At 42.4% G+C, this 21121-nt stretch overlaps 1 long non-coding RNA gene across 1 annotated transcript in view; it reads right to left on the bottom strand.

Moving 5' to 3' along the window:
• Nucleotides 1-21121, bottom strand: part of LOC133551698 (uncharacterized) — a 170019-nt gene that overhangs the window by 78845 nt on the left and 70053 nt on the right. The window lies entirely within an intron of this gene.

The following is a 21121-nucleotide window of genomic DNA, read 5'->3' as shown; positions in this document are numbered from 1 at the left end:
CATCAACAATATGATTGCTGCACAGGCCAGATTTTAATCGATTATTATTATTATTTTTTTTAAATCGATTAGGAATTGTTACAAAACATGAATCGCGATTTATTCAAAAACTATTCGTTTTATTGCGACACCCCTTAAAGCAATCATGGCATAATGCAGGGGTGCTCCAGCATTTTCAATCAGGCTCACCAGACAAAGGCACAGCTCAATTTCAAATAGGTAACCTGGTAAGGGTGGAGCTGATAGGTTCAAATTTGAATAACCAGATGTTTTTGATGCTAACAAATTTCAGCCACTTGGATATGAACTCAAGTCAATGACTAGCACAGAAACTAGTTATATGACTGTGGTGGGCGTGGCCTGCGCACCTACAGCGAAGCGGGGTGTGGCAGAACCGGCTTCGAGATTAGCGGCAGGTGAGTGGATGACACATCTGAAAGTGTTTGTCCAATCACTGGACGCTCTGTTAAAGGCAGCATTCGGGAAGGAGAGGTGGTGGATGGTGGAGAACGAGCTCGAGCGAGAAAGAAAGAAAAAGACACTTGCTGAAAAAGCACAACAAAAAAAAGAATTTATTGCAAAATAAAACTGTGTTGTAAACCCGGAAACTGAACAGTCATGTCAGTGCTTGGTGGTCAGAGGAACCCCGAGGAGGGAAACCTCCACAATTTGGCGCCCAACATGGCTGGACCACCGGAGGCGGGGGAAGACGACCCCTTGACGGATCTCGCAGGTGTGCTCGCCAAGGTGGCGGCGAGCAGCCGCCAACAAATAGAGGTGGCCCGCCAACAGTGGCAGGTCCTGCGGGCGTTGGCGGACCAAATGGGCGGGGCACCGATTGGGGGATGAAGAGGACCCCCATGCCTTTTTGGGCATTTTTTCGGCCACGGCTAGAGCATACGCATGGCCGGAAGAAGAGTGGAGGGTGCGGCTCTTGCCGTTCTTGACGGGGGAGGCGCAGCGGGCGGCGCTCAGTCTGCCGGCGGCATCCAGGGTGCGTTTTGCGGACCTGTGGAGGGCGGTGCTGGCCCGAATGGGCTGCACCGCTGAAAAGTACCGGCGCCAGTTCAGGTTTATGCGGCTGGGGAAGGAGGACTGGCCGTTCGCATTCTGGCAGTGGCTCCAGGAGGCGGCGATGCGCTGGTTGCAGCCGGAAGAAGGGGACGGCAGACTGCTGGACCAGTTCGACCGGGAACAGTTCCTGGAGGCGATCCCAAAGCGGACGGCTAACTGGGTCCGGTACCACCGGCTCAGATACCTGGCTGCTGCGGTGACCCTCGCCGAGGAACACCTGGCCGTCCACAGGGAGGCACATCCAGCAACCCCGGCGCACAGACAGAGAGCACGCCAGGAGAAGGAGAGAATATTAGACATTCCCCACCTTAACCCGCGTGACTCCCCTTGCTCTTTCCCCGCAGGTCCGACTGCTGTCCCCAGAACATCTCCGCGCAGACGGCCCCTCAAACACTTGGGCAGGCGTGCTGGAGGCGTGGACAGCCCGGTCACGCGCGTCAGGGACCTCAGCAGGTGGAGGTGTGGCGCGTGGCCATGGTGGCTGGCCCTTCAGTGCCCTCCCCCGGTGAGATGTTCGGTATCAAGTTAACGGTACAAGGGAGTACATACCAGGCGATGGTGGATTCAGGCTGCGGGCAGACCATGATCCATCAGAACCTGGTTCGACCCGGGCCTTTGAGGCAGGCAACATGGCTAAAAATCAGGTGTGCTCATGGGGATGTGCACGAGTACCCTATGGTGCCAGTAGAAATTTGGTATGAGGGACAAAAGCATAGTGTCCAGGTAGCCGTAAGTACGCACCTCTGGCACCCCGTAATTTTGGGCACAAATTGGCCGGGGTTTAGACGTTTACTGACACAATGCGTGGGGGTGCGTTCATGGACCGTAGGAAAGGGGAGTATCCGCGCAGTTCTCAGTGGAGACCCAGGTCCATCCGACACTGCCGAGCGGAAACCCCCTATTGGCGCCCTACGGAGGATTTTCCCCTCGAGCAGTCTTGAGACGAAACTTTGCGCGCGGCATGGGACCAGGTGGACTACATCGACGGTCAGCTGATGCGCCCGGGAACGGCGCGGGTATTCCCTCACTTCACCATTATTAGAGATAGATTCTACCAAGTGAGCCGTGACACTCAAACAGGAGAGGAAATCACCCCGTTGTTGGTGGCAAAACACTGCCAGGAAATGCTTTTCCATTACAACTCCACGGCTGGACATATGGGCTATAATAAAACACTCAATCGGGTCATTGTCCGGTTTCTATTGGCCGGGCATCTGGGCAGACGTGCGCCGTTGGTGTGCTGCCTGCCCGGACTGCCAGCTGGTGAAGCCAGCGGCCACTCCGATCAGGTGCAAGCTATCCGAAAGGGAGGCAAGGTACAGCACAGTGGAGAGGGATTGCCTTGCCATCAGGTGGGCGGTCAGGGCCCTCCAATATTACCTCCTGGGGCGCTCATTCAGCCTCTGCTCGGACCACAAACCCCTCCAGTGGCTCCACCGCATGAAAGATGCCAACGCGTGGATCACCCGTTGGTATCTAGCTTTGCAACCCTACAACTTCAGAGTGATCCACAGACCGGGTGCACAGATGGTCGTGGCCGACTTCCTTTCCCGCTCTCTCCCGGGGGGGGAGTAGGCACAGCCAGACGGCGTCCCGGCCTGAGTCTGGCGGTGGAGGTATGTGGTGGGCATGGCCTGCGCACCTACAGCGAAGCGGGGTGTGGCAGAACCGGCTTCGAGAATAGCGACAGGTGAGGGGATGACACAGCTGAAAGTGTTTGTCTAATCACCTGTCGCTCTGTTAAAGGCAGCCGTCGGGAAGGAGAGGTGGTGGATGGTGGAGAACGAGCTCGAGCGAGAAAGAAGGAAAAAGACACTTGCTGAAAAGCACAACAAAAAAAAGACTTTATTGCAAAATAAAACAGTGTTGTAAACCCGGAAACTGAACTGTCATGTTAGTGCTTGATGGTCCGAGGAACCCCGAGGAGGGAAACCTACACAATGACCAAATCTAAACAACCTTTCTTAGTCATGGTGCAGAAAAAACATTTTCAACCAGCACAAAAAGTCCACACACATGGTCACACTTAACACAGCCTGCTTACAGAACTTTGTGGATGTTATAAACGTCCCATCACCAGAAAAAATAAAAATAACAAGCAGCGATGGAAAGGACCGCTTTGGCTGCTGCCACCGCAACCCAAGCCCTGGTCTAAGTCAGACCTACATAGAGGTTTGTGTTTAATGTCTCTGTGACATTCTTAACAGAAGTTACAAGCAATGTTGTCTGTTTTTTTTACTAAGGGGCGCTAGAGCGCAATGTAGATTTTTGGGGTTTGGTTTTTATTAGATGGCAATTTTCGCCAGTCCTGATGTGTGTGTAAAATTTGGTGAGTTTTGAAGCATGTTAAAGGGGTCAAATTACAGCTCGGCGTTTCTGGATGTTGTTGATAAATGGCTTTCGCTTTGCATAGTAGAGCTTTAACTTATCACCACAAAAAATAAAAATAAAAAACGAAATCACACCCATTTAAGTCCATTGCAAGGCACGATGGGAAAAATGCAAAACAGTCTCTCCACGCTTATCCATGTTTGACTCTTAGCTGCTTGATATTTCTGATTGATTACAAAGCTTTAAAGAAGTTGTCACGGAAGTAAACAAGGCAGGGGTTGAACTTTCACATATTGTTAAGATTCAACTATAATAATTCATAATTATATATGCATTATGATAATATAATATGTAAACACAACACACACGCGCACACACACACATTAACTCACACACACACGCTTATCATATATATATATATATATATATATATATATATATACATATATATGTATATATATATACATATATATATATATATATATATATATATATATATATATATTGTGGTAATATATATGATTACTTTACAAGCAGTCGACTATGGTTGCCGGCCAAATTTTTTTTATCCCAATGCGGCCTGGCCCCCCCAGTCATAAAGCATCATGTGTGAATCCCCCTCAGTAGTATTCAACAATAAAGCCAATCTTTTCTAGTAGGACAAAAGAAGAACAAGTTCATCAAATGTGTTGCTGGCAGTAGACTGTGCAGACACACACGACAGTCGAGGCCTTGCAGCTGACAGCGGCCGCCCTGTCGTAACTTGTCAAAGCAGGAGAGAGGGAGAAGATAAGAGCGAGCGTTGGAGGGATCAGAAGGCCGTGCAGCGCAGGGCCAGAGGAACATCCCCTTCCAATTAACCGGTATTAGCCGTGACCTCGTTAAAAGAGAAACATTCCCCGTTGTCACCAAACTGTCTGCAGGAGGTGGACTCTATTATTGGCTCTCTCTCTTGAATTACAGCCTGTCACAGCAAACTTCTCTCCTTACGTTCGGGCCATGATGCTTATTTATTTGCCAGTGCGGCTGTTAAAATGCAGCGAGCGTGATCACAAAGCTGCGTTTCCTCTCCAGGGGAAGCACGCAGACATTGGAAGGTCGCCGTTTTCATTAAGTGCAGTTTTGGCAATGCATTCAAAAACAAGCAGCGTGCTTTGTCTGCTTTAGGACTCCATACACTGCCATGTTATTAATGTCTTTATTGGACTTTAAAGCGCACTTCAAAATCCATTAATTGTCTCTAAAAATCTACAGTGAGCCTTAAAACCCGCCTGTACCGTATTTCCTAGAATTGCTGCCGGGGCGCTAATCAATTTAAAACAGGGGTCTCAAACTCAATTTGCCTGGGGGCCACTGGATTCAGAGTCTGGGTGAGGCTGGGCCGCAAGAAAAGATTTCTTAAAAAAAAATATTTTTAAATGTCTTTATTTTTATTTTCAACACAAAATAAAATCAAAATATAAATGAATAAAATGAGAACTAAGAAATGTGAGGCAATCCAAATTAAATAATAAAAAAAACAAATAACGGTTTGAATTCGTCCAGGTTATCGGGGACTGTTATTACTGAGGGACAGGTGTCGCGGTGTGACTGCATTCCGGCACGTAATAAAACCCTCGTCTCCATGGCAGCGTCTTTGTCGCTTTCACTCCTTTGCCGCTTTTCCACTAATGCATGGGTAGGCAACCCAGAACGTTGAAAGAGCCATTTGGACCCAAGTAACACAACGCTGTCAAGCGCCATTCATATAAAACTCGCCGGCCGCACTAAGATTAAATATTAAGGTGCGGGCGTGTCTGAGAGCCCTGATTTAAAACCTCTTCTCACTCCGGCACTTACCAAAGGCACGCGGTAAAGGTAAGCATGCGCTAATTATTTTAAAACCTCTTCTCACTCTGGCACTTACCAAAGGGATGCAGTACAAATTGGAGTGTGATGTAAGGATACCATCATGAAAAAAAACTTTATTATGGTCTTACCTTTACTTATAAATGAAATCCATGCCAGTTCCTTCTGATCAAAAGCATCGATAACTTGTTTATAGAAGTCTTCCTTATCTTTCTTCAGTTTTAAAAGTCTCTCTGTCCCGATGGAGATCTTCCTTTATTACCTCCTGCTTCGATTGAAAGTCCAGTTTAGAAAAATGCTATCAGACCGCTGCTATCAGTTAGCTCGGCTCCTCACGTGCGGGCGACGACAGAATTTTCCTCGGACAACCCCCCCCTCCCGTTCTGCTCCGTGGATGATCTCTTTATCCCACCGCTGCCAACATGAAGTGTTATTGTAAAAATAATACACTGGGTATTTAGGACTGGAACATGCTTTATTTCAGCCCGGCTGTTTACATAGCCAGCATAGGAGTAGTGGTGTTACATCCTAAAAGGTCTGTTGTGCACCCCACGCGTCATAACCGTTCCAGCACATATCACGTCACTCGTTGTCACTTCTTCTGCAGCCGAGTAGTCACAAGAAGGACTACTAGCGCCCTCTACCACCAGGAGGCGGGGGTCATTTAATGACTCATATTTGACACACGCAGCTACGGTATATAATTAAAACATAGCTTACTGCTTACTGTTTCTATTTAGCATACCGGTATTCAATAGCTTGGACGAGGGCTGTGCGATATATCGATATACCGCGGGTTTGTCTCTGTGCGATATAGAAAATGACTATATCCTAATATTCAAGTAGACATTCTCACGCAGTTGTTTTTAGCTGCGGGCATTACACTACAGGCTCTCCTCGCTCTTTCCTGTGTCTCCTTCTCACAGACAAGCAGGCGCACATTCTTACATACATCACATACTGTCACGTCATACGTATACGCCCTAGCCCAGCAGAGAGGTAGTGCCGTGGCTAACGTAAGCTGTAATGCCAGCGGGTTGTTGCGAGAGAAAGAAGGTGCAAATCTCGTAACAAATGAAGGAAGAACTCATTCCAAAGAAAAACAGCAGGGGGTCCATCGTCTGGCGGTGGTTCGGCTTCAAACGGGAATATGTCGAATAGACAACTTTAATTTGTCATGTGTGGGGCACAAGCGTTGCTTCCAAAAGTAGCATTACTGCTAATATGTAGCATCATTTGAAAAGTCACCTGCTAATAACTTTAATAAATACAGTTTTGGTAAATTGACTTAGTTGTGATTTGCTTCTCTGCATGAAAGTTTAAAAGTAGCATGCAGTATGTACAAGAATGTGTTTAATGTAGACACACAGAATCATCATACTGCTGTGATTATATGTATCCAGTGTTCATTCAAGGCTAAGGCAAAATACCGAGAAATATATCGTATATCGCGATATGGCCTAAAAATATCGCGGTATTAAAAAAAGGCAATATCGCCCAGCCCTAGCTTGGACCTTAAATCCTACTTAATAGCTGTTAATCTTCTTCCCTTTATGCGATTTCAAATTACCAGTATTGAAACCAGCCTCCTCCATTTTGAAAATGATGACAGGGGAAGTGTCACTCGTGACGTCACGAGTTTGACCCGGCGGTAATACTAAGCATGCGCAAATTATTTAGCAAAGCAAGTTTGACCCGGCAGTAATTCAAGGCAGGCGCATACTATATACCCGGCGGCAATTCAAGGAAATATGGTATATATTAATTCTGGTTGTGATTGCCGACCTCGGAGCAATTTTATTCAGTACATGGTGTAATGATAAGTGTGACCAGTAGATGGCAGACACACAAAAGAGAGATATGTGTGGACTGCAGGTTGACTGATGCTTGTTCTATAAATGACGCTAGCAAACACCCGTAAGCAAGCAACACCAAAACTTCAAAGTTTTCATTAAGAATGTAGAACATTACAACCAAAACCTGTCAAAATGTTAAATACGACTTTGGTAAGGTACAAAGCCGCATCGCTTGAAGGAACGCGTAGCATTACGGCTACCACAGTCAGATGTATTGTGCTTCAACACACTTGTATTATTCTGGCGTGTGTAGATGCATCCCAAAAATGGCACCTATTAGGACACATTGTCTGGCATTTTGTTTCGCAATATTGAGCAAGACCGACTTTTCTTACCTATTGGTACCTACGGTTGTGTATTTGGGTTCTCCCGAAGATGTGCGGTCCTTGAAAACGCCGTAGTCCATAAGCTCCTTCTTTTTTCTCTATTCTCTTGTTGTGGGGCAACAAGAGGATAGAGGATAATTTGCATGTTCATTATTTTTTATATTTTTTACAAATAATGGTTAATAACATTAGATATACCAAAAATTGAAAATTAAATATTCCGATACAGAGAACATTTGAATTTTGGAAAGGATGTTTTATATGCGGAACAGAAAGTCAAATAACAAAAACAACCAAAAATTTTTTTAAAAAAGTTATTAATCGCGAGGGTTAAATATATTCAAAGTCTGCCGAAAGGAAATTGGAATCCAGTTTAAATCTTTTGGGACTCGGCAAGTGGTTTTGATAAAAACAAATGTTCCTTATTACTTATACTTGAAAGTAATATACGTCAAAAATATAAAAACATTACTTAAAACCAGGCCTTAACAGTATTTTAACATTCTGGCACAGATACATTTCAGTGGTTGAAAATTGTCAACCAGTATTCAGGAATGCCTTGTGTTGTGCTCTGGAGCGTCCACTGCACAATAAACGGAACACTGTGGAAGTGTTTGCATAATCCTGTAAACGGATCTACCAATAAATACACAATGACAATCCTGGAGGCTCTGGCTAATATTGAAAATGTGTCAATATTTGGTGGGTATTGGTGCAAAAACATAGCCACAAGGGAAACAAACAGACTTGCTTCTTAAATTATTTAATGATATGTTGTTTTAAGTAATTAGGAGCAGCTAGAACACATTTGTGTGAATTAGCAAATAGTTTATTTCCATAAAATGTTTTAATGGTAGACACGTTAATAGTCTAACTGTTAGAGCATTAACAGATATATAATACATTATATTACCCAGATTGTGTATATATATGTATTAAATTATGGCAGTACATTTTATTATTGGCCCCCGTATGGTAAAAATACAAATAATTATTTATTAACGAGTAATATCAATGAGACATTTCACTAATTTGCTTCATTCCGCATTACACAAAGTTTTGTTATGATAGCTGAGCACAGGGCTATTCAATTGGCGGCCCATGAATGACCCCCTTTTGGCGCCCGAGTTTCATTTCAGAATTTAGGAGACAGACATATTTGCAGCAAATTCCTAAAAACACTAGAATGCTCCTATTGTATATAATAACATGGACCACTGTGAACAAACACATTGGCAGATCCTTGCATTGACATTTTAACCTTGCTAGCATGCATAAAACACTGGGATCCAAACTTGTGATGTGTATAACTGAGTGTGTTCCTCAAGTGACCCCTTTAAGCCCTCTTCTTTATATTGGCCATTACATTTCTTTTTTCTCTCATAATGTGATTTATGAAATCAAAGTGTTGGTGTATCTTGTTTACTTTAAATGTAGTCAGCACCTAGCAGGTACAAGAAATTGGTACAAAATTGATTTTACATACTTAAAACAGACTTTGAAACAACGTTGCAAAATAGTTGCATTTGTAAATTGAGACGTTGATGTCTGAATCCAAGTTGTTGGTTGCGAAATGACCAAATTTCAATTGTCAAATCAACATCACAACCTGAGATTAAATAAACATTGTCAAAAAGCATGTTGTTCCAACGTTGTATAGGTGTTGTAAAATGTTGGTTGGAAAATGATTAAAACTCAACTGACAAATCAACGTCAGAATACAACATTGATTAAACGTCACAAAGCATGTAGTTTCAATGTCAGGACCGAAATCAGCAAGTTCTTAACGCGGTTTTGATGTCTTGGATGGTGTTTTTCAGTTTCTTTTTCCGGTCCTATCTTTTTTCATTGTTTGGGTTATTCAACAAGTGGAACATTCTTAAAAACACTACAGTGCTTTCATAGAAATAATCTTTTTGCAGAAGTCCTTCAAAAAAAAGCGCTCCTGTATCTCCAACAAAATCAAATGTCTACTGTACGCTGGTTCTCCAAAAAAAGACAAATTAAAAATGATAGTGAAGGGAGAGGACAGAGCGCCCGGCCTTAGCTTTTTGGAAATGTGGCCCCAAAATTGGATTGCTTTCAGAATCTTTAAGAAAAATGTTTCTGTTTAAACACCTGTGATATATTGCGTATGCAAGTTCCTTTTGTGATGAGAGGGAAAACCCAGTGTGAATATACTGTGTATACATATATATATATATATATATATATATATATATATATATATATATACAATGGGGCAAAAAAGTATTTAGTCAGCCACCGATTGTGCAAATTCTCCCACTTAAAATGATGACAGAGGTCTGTAATTTTCATCATAGGTACACTTCAACTGTGAGAGACAGAATGTGAGAGAAAAAAATCCAGGAATTCACATTGTAGGAGTTTTAAAGATTTCATTTGTAAATTATGGTGGAAAATAAGCATTTGGTCAATAACAAAAATTCAACTCAATACTTTGTAATACAACCTTTTTTGCCAATAACAGAGGTCCAACAATTACTATAAGTCTTTACCAGCTTTGCATACACAGTAGCTGGTATTTTGGCCCATTCCTCAATGCAGATGTTCTCGAGAGCAGTGATGTTTTGGGGCTGTCACCGAGCAACACAGACTTTCAACTCCCTCCACAGATTTTCTATGGGGTTGAGGTCTGGAGACTGGCGAGGCCTCTCCAAATGCTTCTTACAGAGCCACTCCATTGCCCGGGCTGTGTGTTTGGGATAATTTTAATGCTGGAAGACCCAGCAACATTTAATCTTCAAAGCTCTCACTGATGGAAGGAGGTTTTCGCTCAAAATCTCACAATACATGGCCCCATTCATTCTTTCCTTAACATGGATCAGTCGTTCTGTCCCCTTAGAAGAAAAACAGCCCCAGAGCATGATGTTTCCACCCCCATGCTTTACAGTAGGTGTGGTTTTCTTGGGATGCAACTCAGTATTCTTCTTCCTCCAAAAAGTTATATTTTAGGGTTTCATCTAACCACATGACATTCTCCTAATCCTCTGCTGTATTTGCAGGATTTGATTCCCTGTCGGCGTAGTGTGTTACTGATGGTAACCTTTGTTACTTTGGTCCCAGCTCTCTGCAGGTCATTCACCAGGTCCCCCCGTGTGGTTCTGGGATTTTTGCTCACCGTTCTCATGATCATTTTGACCCCATGGGATGAGATCTTGTGTGGAGCCCCAGATCGAGGGAGATTTTCAGTGGTCTTATAAGTCTTCCAATTTCTGATAATTGCTCCCACAGTTGATTTTTTCACACCAAGCGGCTTGCCTATTGTAGATTCACTCTTCTCAGTCTGGTGCAGGTCTACAATTCTTTTCCTGGAGTCCTTTGACAGCTCTTTGGTCTTGGCCATAGTGCAGTTTGGAGTCAGACTGTTTGAGGCTGTGGACATGTGTCTTTTATACATATAACGAATTCAAACAAGTTCCATTAATACAGGTAACTAGTGGAGGACATAAGAGTCTCTTAAAGAAGAAGTTACAGGTCTGTGAGAGCCAGAGATCTTCCTTGTTTGAAGTGACCAAATACTTATTTTCCACCATAATTTACAAATAAATTCTTTAAAATTCCTACAATGTGAATTCCTGGATTTCCCCCCACCCCCCCACATTCTATCTCTCACAGTTGAAGTGTACCTATGATGAAAATTACAGACCTCTGTCATTATTTTAAGTGGGAGAACTTGCACAATCGGTGGCTGACTAAATACCTCTTTGCCCCACTGTATGTATAATATATACATATACACATATATATATATATATATATATATATATATATATATATATATATATATATATATATATATATATATATATATATATTTATTAGGGGTGTGGGAAAAAATCGATTCGAATACAAATCGCGATTCTCATTTGTAAAAATGTTTTTTTTTTTTTTAATCAATCCAACAACACAATACACAGCAATACCATAACAATGCAATCCAATTCCACAACCAAACTTGACCCAGCAACACTTAGAACTGCAATAAACAGAGCAATTGAAAAGAGACACAAACACGACACGGAACAAACCAAAAGTAGTGAAAAAAAAATGATTATCATCAACAACAGTATCAATATTAGTTATGATTTCAGCATAGCAGTGATTAAAAATCCCTCATTGACATTATCATTAGACATTTATAAAAATAAAAATAAAAGAACAATAGTCTCACAGTGGCTTACACTTGAATTGCATCTCATAAGCTTTTTTTCACAAAGATAAAATAAGACGTATTTTTGGTTCGTTTAATAGTTAAAACAAATTTACATTATTGCAATTAGTTGATAAAACATTGTCCTTCACAATTATAAAAGCTTGTGGAGAGACGGAGCCGACAGGCCGACAGCAGGGCGGTACACGCTTTGGCCCGGCTCAAGATGGCGGCCAGGAGGCGGAGTATGCAGCGGAACAAAGAGGCTGGGCGTGCCTTGAGCGACGCCGCCACAATCTGCCTATCTCCTCGCAGCGTTTAAGAGAGGAGAAGGAGGAAGGAGCGAGAGAGAGAGTTGGAGTGTCCACAGGAGAGCAGAAGCAACAAGACAACATGGACGATCAAAGAAAGAGCCCCTGGGGGAGACGACGTCACCGGCAGCCGAAAAGCCGGCCGAGATGAGCAGCGGAGGAGGAGGCGCTGAAAAGCGGCCCAATCGACGCAGACAAATCTTTATTAGATAAAATAAAAGCGTCAGACCTGCTCGACGCGATGTCCTTCCTAAATGGTCCATGCAATCCATGCTACGACGGTCAGAGTCGTCCACAAATGGCACCCAACGCAGATGGACCATCGGAGGCAGGGGAGGAAGACTTCCTCTGGATGCCCGTCGCGGCGTTTAGCGAGCTGGCGGAAAACAGACGTCAGAATTGCCGACTCCTGCAGGCACTGGCGGACCAGATGGGGGGGGTTGGTGAATGGCCCCCCGAAGATAAGAAGACAGACGGCGGTGCAGAGGAGGCGCCCTCTGCTGAGGAGACAGATGCACAGCCATTGGAGCGTGCAGCTAAAGAGGTAGTAGAAGATTTTGATAAAGAAGTTTATGTCGAACAAATTTACATTGAAAAAGTATCCATTGATGATGAAGTTTAAATGATGATGAAGTTTACATTGAGGATGAAGTTTACGTTGACGATGAAGATTACTACGATGATGAAGATTACGATGAGGATAAAATTTATGTTAAAGAAGAAGATGAAGAAAAAGCTGAAGAAGAAGTTGAAAATGATAAAGAAGAGGAAAGAGTTGAAGAAATTCAAGAAAATGATGAAGATCAAGAAGTTGAATATGAAGAAGTTAAAGAAGAAGAAGTTGAAGTTCAAGAAAATGATGAAGAAGAAGAAATAGTTGAAGAAATTCAATCAAAAGATGAAGATGAAAAAGAAGTTGAAGATGAAAAAGTTAAAGGCCTACTCAAACCCACTACTACCGACCACAAAGTCAGATAGTTTTTATATCAATGATGAAATATTAACATTGCAACACATGCCAATACGGCCGGTTTGGTTTACTAAATTGCAATTTTAAATTTCCCGCGAAGTGTCCTGTTGAAAACGTCGCGGAATGATGACGTTTATGTTGATGCGTGCTTGTGACGTTATTAGTTGTAGCAAACATTTTATCCCAGCACCACTCATGGCTAAAAGTTGTCCGATTTAATCACATAATTACACAGTATTCTGGAGATCTGTGTTGCTAATTTTTTTGCAATTTGTTCAATAAATAATGGATACTACAAAGAAGAATGCATTTGGTGGAAAGTGGTGTATTTTGGCCGGCTGTAGCAACACAAACACAGCCGGTGTTTCTTTGTTTGTTGTGAAGCTTTAATATGGAACAGAGCGGTCAAGTGAACATGTTTCTCTACCACATGTCAACCGGCAGGTTTCGTTGAGAAAATTGTGGTAATAAGTTTGCTCTTAGCGTAAACATGAGTGGAGCTTGTGTCGTTCTTCCTGCAGCAGCTGTCCAAGAGGCAGCTGCGACTTTCTTGGCTCCTCCATGGCTTCACTCAGAGACACTGGTGGTCACCAGGCCCCTCCGACTTTCAGGTATGACTTTATCAACTCAAAGAGGAGTCAAAGAGGAAAAAGAAGGATTCAAAGAGGACAACGAAGAAGTCAAAGAAGTTGAAGGTAGAGAAAATGATAAAGAAAAAGGAAAAGACAAAGAAGACAAAGAAAAAGGAAAAGACAAAGAAAAAGGAAAAGACAAAGAAGGCAAGGAGAGGGGGTGGGGGTGGGGGGAGAGTATGCTCAGCCGGACTGAAGCCCAGCTTGAGTTTGGCGATGGAGGACTGTGGAGAGACGGAGCCGACAGCAGGGCGGGACACGCTTTGGCCCGGCTCAAGATGGCGGAGTATGCAGCAGAACAAAGAGGCGAGGCGTGCTTAGAGCGATGCCGCCACAATCAAGATCAGGTGCGTGACACACACACCAGTTCTCAATCTGACTATCTCCTTGCAGTGTTTAAGAGGGGAGAAGGAGGAAGGAGCGAGAGAGAGAGTTGGAGTGGGAGCACACGCGAGACACACACACGACAAAGGCAATTGCTGGAGAGCACAAAGAAACAACAATTGCTGAAAAGCGGAAAATACCTATTGAAAAATAAACCTTGTCGAAATTTTAAAGCCAGTCATGTCAGTCCTTGGTGGTCCCTAGAATCCGGAAGCAGCAGGTTTCTACAAAGCTTTTTAAAAAAAATCTACTACTCTGCTAGCATGTCAGCAGACTGGGGTAGATCCTGCTGAAATCCTATGTATTGAATGAATACAGAATTGTTTTGAATCAGAAAAATATAGTTTTTGAATCGAGAATCGCGTTGAATCGGGAAAAAATCGATATATAATCAAATCGCGACCCCAACAATCGATATTGAATCGAATTGTGGACACCCAAAGATTCGCAGCCCTAATACATATACATACATGCATTATGTATATATACAATATATATACACATACATATATATATATATATACATATATATATATATATATATATATATATACACAAACATATATATACATGTATATACATACAAATATATATATATATATATAAATAAATATATATATATATATATATATATATATATATATACAGTATATACACACACATATACATACATGCATTATGTATGTATATATATATATATACACATACATATACATATATATATATACATATGAGTTGGGAAATTGTGTTGGATGTAAATATAAACGGATAACTATGCAAATCATTTTCAAACCATATTCAGTTGAATATGCTACAAAGACAACATATCACGGTTGTGTTGGATCCACTATGGATTGAACTTTCACAGTATCATGTTAGACCCGCTCGACATCCATTGCTTTCGGTTCCCCTGGAGGGGGAGTGTTACCCACATATGCAGTCCTCTCCAAGGTTTCTCATAGTCATCATTGTCACCGACGTCCCACTGGGTGTGAGTTTTCCTTGCCATTATGTGGGCCCTACCGAGGATGTCGTAGAGGTTTGTGTTGTGGTTTGTGCAGCTCTTTGAGACACTAGTGATTTAGGGCTCTATAAATAATCATTGATTGCTTGATTGATTGATATTTGATGTTCTAACTGATAAACATTTTTTTTGTAAATAATCATTAAATTTAGAATTGATGCCAGCAACACATGACAAAGAAGTTGGGAAAGGTGGCAATAAATACTGATAAAATTGAGGAATACTCATCAAACACTTATTTGGAACATCCCACAAGCTAATTGGGAACAGGTGGGTGCCATGATTGGGTATAAAAGCAGCTTCCATGAAATGTTAAGTAATACACAAACAAGGATGGGGCGAAGGTCACCAATTTGTAAGCAAATTGTCAAACAGTTTTAGAACAACATTTCTCAATGAGCTATTGCAAGGAATTTAAGGAATTCACCATCTACGGTCCGTAAAATCATTAAACGGTTCAGAGAATCTGGAGAAATCACTGCACGTAAGCGATGATATTACGGACCTTTGATCCCTCAGGCGGTACTGCATCAAAAACCGACATCAGTGTGTAAAGGATATCACCACATGGGCTCATGAACACTTCATAAAACCACTGTCAGTAACTACAGTTGGTTGCTACTTCTGTAAGTGCAAGTTCAAACTGTACTTTGCAAAGCAAAACCCATTTATCAACAACACCAAGGAACGCCGCTGGCTTCGCTTGGCCCGAGCTCATCTAAGATGGACTGATGCAAAGTGGAAAAGTGTTATGTGGTCTAACGAGTCCACATTTCAAATTATATTTGGAAATTGTGGATGTGGTGTCCTCCGGAACAAAAAGGAAAATAACCATCTGGATTGTTATAGGCACACAGTTTAAAAGCCAGCATCTGTGACGGTATGGGGGTGTATTAGTGTCCAAGGCGTGGGTTTTTTACACATCTGTGAAGGCACCATTAATGCGAGTGGTCCATACAGGTTTTGGAGCAACATATGTTGTCATCCAAGCAACTTTATCATGGATGCCCCTGCTTATTTCAGCAAGACAATGCCAAGCCACGTATTACAACAGTGTGGTTTTGTAGTAAAAGAGTGTGGGTACTTTCCTGGCCCGCCTGCAGTCCAGACATGTCTCTCATCGAAAATGTGTGGCACAATATGAAGCGTAAAATACGACCTCTACATAAAACAAGAATGAGAAAGAATTCCACTTTCAAAACTTCAACAATTAGTTTCCTCACTTCCCAAACGTTTATTGAGTGTTGTTAAAAGAAAAGGTGATGTAACGCAGTGCTGAACATGCCCTTTCCCAACTACTTTGGCACATGTTGCAGACATTAAATTCTAAGTTAATTATTATTTGCAAAAAAAATAAAGTTTACGAGTTTAAACATCAAATATCTTGTCTTTGTAGTGCATTCAACTGAATATGGGTTGAAAAGGATTTGCAAATCGTTATATTCCGTTTTAATTTACATCTAACACAATTTCCCAACTCATATGAAAATGGTGTTTGTAAATATATATATATATATATATATATATATATATATATATATATATATATATATATATATATATATATATATATACACATATACATATCCATATAGTTGTGGTTTCTGTGGTTTATCAGTTTTACAGTGTTCAATTCGGTCGTAGTGTTGCCAATCAACCTATCCCCAGGTGCATGTCTTTGGAAGTGGGAGGAAGCCGGAGTACCCGGAGGGAACCCACGCATTCACGGGTAGGACATGCAAACTCCACACAGAAGGATCCTGAGCCCGGGATTGAACCCAGGACTACTCAGGACCTTCGTATTGTGAGGCAGACGCACTAACCCCTCTGCCACCGTGAAACCCGTGTATATATGTAGATATATGTATAAATATATGGACATATATGTATAAATATATATATATAATATATATATATATATATATATATATATATATATATATATATACATATATATACACATATATTTATACACACATATATATACACTTATGTATATATATATATATATACACACACACATACAGTATACACACACACACACACACACACACACACACACACACACACACACACACACACACACACACACACACACACACACACACACACACACACGCACACACACACACACACACACACACACATCGGTCAGCATGTTCCCTAGCTCTTAAATCACCTGTGGGGTGCTGTAATTACGTTCTCCTCCCATAGCTTCAGAGTTCCAGAGAGGCGCCGCTTGTTGAGCGGCTGTTTCCAAAGTTGAAGTTAGTTGAGGGAGAGGAGGGGGCGAACAAAGGGGAGGGCACAGAGAGACAGAGAGAGAGAGAGAGAGAGAGAGAGAGAGAGAGAGAGAGAGAGAGAGAGAGAGAGAGATGCCCTCTGGTAATTTCCAAGCTGACAAAGCATTACTGCCGAGTAAGCAAAAAAGGGGAGGGATGCAAAACGTAAGTTGTGGCATATAATTTTTGTCTAAAGCCAAGCTGTGAACAGACAGAAATACTGACAGTTTAAAAATGAAGCATTGCAACATTAGAAGAAAAAAGTTGAGTCAGTATAAAAAGTAAAAAAAACCTGTAATTTAAAGTTTTACAATAAAGTAGTATTAGACATTTTCAGGGCTTACCTTCTGCCCGACAACCATTCTCCCGATTTTGTCCCGATTCCCACCCAGACAACAATTTTGGGGACATGCCTTAAAGTCACTGTGTCAATGCGTGGACCTTGGGGTTTGTTTTCCCGTAAGGGAAACAAGATGAAAACTAATGGGTTGACATGGAAACAAAGCAAACAAGTAAGTGCAAAAACAGGAAACATCCATCCATCCATCCATCATCTTCCGCTTATCCGAGGTCGGGTCGCGGGGGCAACAGCCTAAGCAGGGAAACCCAGACTTCCCTCTCCCCAGCCACTTCGTCTAGCTCTTCCCGGGGGATCCCGAGGCGTTCCCAGGCCAGCCGGGAGACATAGTCTTCCCAACGTGTCCTGGGTCTTCCCCGTGGCCTCCTACCAGTTGGACGTACCCTAAACAACTCCCTAGGGAGGCGTTCGGGTGGCATCCTGACCAAATGCCCGAACCACCTCATCTGGCTCCTCTCGATGTGAAGGAGCAGCGGCTTTACTTTGAGTTCCTCCCGGATGGCGGAGCTTCTCACCCTATCTCTAAGGGAGAGCCCCGCCACACGGCGGAGGAAACTCATTTCGGCCGCTTGTACCTGTGATCTTATCCTTTCGGTCATGACCCAAAGCTCATGACCATAGGTGAGGATGGGAACGTAGATCGACCGGTAAATTGAGAGCTTTGCCTTCCGGCTCAGCTCCTTCTTCACCACAACGGATCGGTACAACGTCCGCATTACTGAAGACGCCGCACCGATCCGCCTGTCGATCTCACGATCCACTCTTCCCTCACTCGTGAACAAGACTCCTAGGTACTTGAACTCCTCCACTTGGGGCAGGAAACAATGGAGTCTTTAACAAAACAGAACATAACTAAACAAAACATGGTCACAAGACATGACACACTGCCTTTAACGTCCTCTACAACCTGTTTTCACGTCCTCTTTTCCTCCGTACAAACACCGTGCCGGCTCAGTCACATAATATATGTGGCTTTTACACACACATGAGCGAATGCAAGCCATATTTGATCAACAGCCATACAGCAGCTGGGATACGCTCAAGCCCCCGTGCCACCCTGAGAGGGGCAGGCGGTAGAAATGGAGGAATGGATGGATGGGTGAAGTTGTAGTAATAGTTAGACTGTAGCAGTGAGTTTTAACACCATCCACAGGTTAAAACCATTACAGCAGCGTTTCTCAAAGTGCGGGGCGCGCCCCACTGGTGGGGAATAGAGACATGACAGGTGGGGCGCGAGAAACGGGAGGAAATTCCACTTTAATTTTTTTTTTTTTCTTAAATTTTTGTTTTACAACCCCGTTTTCTATACAAACTGTAAATCACTTTGTGACATCCGCTATATAAATTAATGTAAAGTATTTATTTTGTCTGTAGGCTTTACATTTCTAGGTAGGAGCGAAAGTTTGACAGACGCAACAGTAACTAATGGGGGCGGGGCTGAGCGGAACAAACTTTCGTGTGGATGGGTAGCAGGCTAATGTGTGGACCACAATTACACAAAATGGATAAATTGGCTTCATATAGAGTTGCATACAGAATTGCTCAATGCAAAAAAGCACACACAATTGCTGAGCAGCTGATTCTCCCCGCTGCAATAGACATGGTGTCAGTCATGCTTGACGAGACAAGCGCAGCAAAATTAAAAGCTGCCTCACTGTCAAGCGACACAGTTGCGAGACGTGTATGCGACATTGCAAGTGACCTTGTGGAACAACTCGTAGACCAGGGGTCGGCAACCGGCGGCTCCGGAGCCGCATGCGACTCTTTGATCACTCTGATGCGGCTCAGTTTGTCACGGCCAGCTCAGCTTGTCATCCTGCTTGTCAAACCTCGGGACACGCCCAAGGCCGCGCGCGTGACATGTGGGTGTCCAAGTCAAAGCGCCTGACAGCGGACCTTGAAGATGTTTCACGCCAGAAGGCTGTTCTTGCTCAGAATCACAAATAGTGTGATATTGAAAACCTCCCCAAACCAGACAAACTTGTGTTCGAAACTTGGAACGCTATCCCCGACTTTTATGTGAACATGAAAAAGTATGCACTTGGAGTCCTGTCCACCTTTGGATCCACATATGTATGTGAGCAGGTGTTCTCCAACATGAACTTTATTCAAAACAAACATGGCACACGCCTCACAGATGAGAGTTTACAATCCTGTGTGAAGATACAGGTGACGTCATACAGCCCCTATGTGGAGACGCTGTGCGCTGCGGTTCAGGAGCAGAAATCACATTGACCACGTATGATAAATATTTTTATTTCCTATAATTTTGCATGTATTCACATTTTTTAATTGTTCAGTGAAATAGACATTTTACGGCATTTTTGGTTCTCTGCCAGTGAATAATTTAAGTTTGGCGTTTTTTTCCATTACTACAAAGAGGACTTAAATAGACATTAAGTATTTTACTTAACCTTCAACCTGACGTCTTTTTCGGAGTTAAAACGTTTTGTTGCATGCAGACATTTTATTTCATTTTTTCTGCAGTCGTTCATTGATTTCATAAACGTAACCCATCATAGTTTGTTCATACATAGCACAAAGCAAAAAGAAAACTTTATATGCAGTGTTATTTCATTTTTTTTATTTTTTATCTTTATTTTATTTTATTTTGTAATTGTTTTGTCCTGTCCAGCTTCCCAGGCAAATCATATAGTTGATGTAGATGCATATATCGGTTGTTCACATTTACTTTACAGAAGAGAAGTGCAGGATACTACTCTTGTTGCCTTATTTAAATTTGACTTTACTAAATGTATTTATATTACCATTTGTTGCAGCCGGGCTGGAGCAGCAAGGGATAGAAAGAGAGAAAAAAAGGAAGAGAGAAGGGAAAATTGTGGGGATCAGAGGGGGATTAGACAGTGTTATTTCATTTTAAATTTCAAAATAGTTTTGTGGCTCCCATTGTTTTCTTTAATTTGTCAAACGGGTCAAAATGGCTCTTTGAGTGGTAAAGGTTGCCGACCGCTGTCTTAGACAAATTAAAATAAAGTTGTTTTGCTTTACAAGTGGACGAAGCTACTGACAGCAATAAAGACTGCCTGTTCATCGCGTACGTCCGCTTTGTGAATGGCAAGTCACTGTGCGAGGATTTACTGATTTGGAAATACATAAAAAATAGAGCCACTGCTGATGAGCTTTTCAAGATAATACCGTTTCCTCAAAGAACACGACCATAAATGGGAAAACTGCGTGGGCTTTTGCTCTGATGGCGCACAGACCATGGCAGGGTCAAGAAACGGGCAGCAGGCTCTAATAAAGAGGGTTACGCTAAATGCGCATTGGACACACTGCGTCATTCACCGGGAAGCACTCGCGTCAAGGCAGTTCAGACCCGAACTCAATGAGGTTTTAACAGATGTTGTGAGCGCGGTAAATTTGATCAAAACACGAAAAAGTGACACTTTTAATTGATTTATTATGGAACTTGATGCAAGTTATTTGATTTATTATTGAACTTGATGCAAGTTATAACACTTTTATTTGATTTATTATTGAACTTGATGCAAGTTATTTTATTTATTATTGAACTTGATGCAAGTTATACC

This window comes from Nerophis ophidion, linkage group LG04 (assembly GCF_033978795.1).
Source record: "Nerophis ophidion isolate RoL-2023_Sa linkage group LG04, RoL_Noph_v1.0, whole genome shotgun sequence".
Taxonomy (NCBI): Eukaryota; Metazoa; Chordata; class Actinopteri; order Syngnathiformes; family Syngnathidae; genus Nerophis; species Nerophis ophidion.
Note: the sequence above shows the minus strand (reverse complement) of the source record. Positions and strands in the feature narration are given on the sequence as shown.